The sequence below is a fragment of the Nanorana parkeri genome, unplaced genomic scaffold (assembly GCF_000935625.1).
Source record: "Nanorana parkeri isolate BGI_ZX_2015 unplaced genomic scaffold, ASM93562v1 scaffold1531, whole genome shotgun sequence".
NCBI lineage: Eukaryota > Metazoa > Chordata > Amphibia > Anura > Dicroglossidae > Nanorana > Nanorana parkeri.
Window position 1 is genome coordinate 96,326 of NW_017307799.1, and position 2,006 is coordinate 98,331.

The following is a 2,006-nucleotide window of genomic DNA, read 5'->3' on the forward strand; positions in this document are numbered from 1 at the left end:
GCCTGCACCCCTCTCTCCCCCCCCCCCCCACCTCATCCCGGGGACCGCTGTTATCCAAACAGGAAATCCAAAATGATACAGCTGTCATGTAAACAGGAAGTGAGGGGAATCCTTCCAGTGGGAACACCTGTTCTCTGTTCATTATAAACTATCACTAAATTCCATCAGGGGCTCAGGTAGGTTCCTAGGGGCCGTATGCAAAATATGAAATAGGGCCCCATGACAACTCCTCTGTATTAAAGAGCAACTCCGCCTAAAGCGTCCCCGTCACTGCACACAACTTTTCTCACCTCCGAAACAGAGAAACGATGGTGAGTGGAGCTGCTGTCTAAAGTGAGGGCAGGAAATATTTGGTAGAAGGGGATTTGAATAGCAGACGCCTCCACACATCTACTACAATATATATATATATATATATATATATATATATATATATATATATACACACACACACACACAATATTGTATACACTCACACTGTATACATACATATAACACAACATACTATAGCCATTTAACAACATTGTATACACTCACACTGTAGACATACATACATATAACACAACATACTATATACATACATAGAGCACAACATGTTATATACTCACAATATTGATATATAGATACACACACCGTACAGACCGTCTCTCGTCTCCCGGTGATGGGCCTCTGCGCTTCTCCCTCTTACCTATCTGACACCCCTGGCTGTGTCGTAGCCCCGCCCTCCGCTGACACCACTGTCATGTGCCGGCCGAGAGGCGGGACCAAAGAAGGGAGCAGCAACAAGCTGATAGGTGGAGAGTGAGCGTGTCTGCGGCTGACGTCACGTCATGTGAAAGCCCATTCACCTTTGTAGAGAGTCACATGTGCGGAAGTGGGAATAAAGGAGAGTGTCACGTTCTATTTATGGGGTTTTGTTTGTTATGTGACTTAATGATGCAGAGTCTCGGGGATTCCATAGTTACTCTCCTCTCTAGTTTTCTGTTTATGGCCCTTTAGCCCCTATAGTTTTATCACGTAGCCTTCAGAGAGCCCTGTTGCTGATTGTAGATGCCCGGTTTGTGATGCTCAATTGGCCATGGTTGTCAAAGTAGAATGGTCTCATGATGTCATTTGTATGTCTTATTTTCAGCCTGGAAACAGCTGAGACATGTTAAAACCTCTGTCATTTTTTTCTATTTATTTAGGGTGAGCACGCGGGTCTATGACTTAACAGACACCCTTATTGTTGGACACCACTAGTGATCATCATTAAAAAAAATGAATTTCCCGTCGAATGTAATGTCATGTAATACTGCATTATGGCCACTAGATGGAGCTGAGGAGCATAGTGCATTTATTTCACTGTTTTGGATTTATTTTTACTGTTTTACATATCCATTGGACCTGAATAGAACACTCTCCTCAGCTCCATCTAGTGGCCAGAATGGACTAGTACTCTGCATTCATTGGCACTGAATAGAAAATGCTCCTCGATTCTATCTAGTGGCCCAATTGGAATATTGCATTACATATTGTACATTGGACCTGAATAGAAAACTCCTCAGCTCCATCTAGTGGCCAGAGTAGAATATTACATTACATGCATTTGACCTAAATAGAAAACTCCTCAGCTCCATCTAGTGGCCAAATTGCAATATTATATTACAGTACATAAAAAATGGTTATAAATATGCCCCTAAATGTCCACCTGAGACAGTGATAACTAACATTTTTAAGCCCGAGTGCCCAGACTGCAACGCAACATCAATTTATCTCAAAGTGCCAACACTAAAAAAAGGTTTGGTATTGTGGTTTAGTTTGGGCACTGGTGCTTAAAAAAACATTCAACATCACTGCCGTAGGCAAAATAGAGAAACGCACATATTCAAAAATGTAAACATTTTCTTTATTATTTTCTACTTTTTTATTTTTAATGTATCTTATTATATTTTACTTTATTTTGTATGATGTTTATTGATTTTATTTTTTTTTTTACTTTTTATTTATTTAATTGTTTTTATTTT

General features: G+C 40.0%; 1 protein-coding gene across 2 annotated transcripts in view; it reads right to left on the reverse strand.

Annotated features, from left to right (window-relative positions):
- IST1 (IST1, ESCRT-III associated factor) overlaps window positions 1–727 on the reverse strand; it is an 11,838-nt gene extending 11,111 nt beyond the window's left edge. Inside the window, exon 1 of one of the 2 annotated variants that reach the window (XM_018570424.1) lies at window positions 634–727. The gene's annotated coding sequence lies outside the window, so the exon portion shown is untranslated. The remainder of the gene's footprint in view (window positions 1–633) is intronic. The other variant, XM_018570425.1, reaches the window with a different exon arrangement.
- Between the last annotated feature and the right edge of the window lie 1,279 nt (window positions 728–2,006).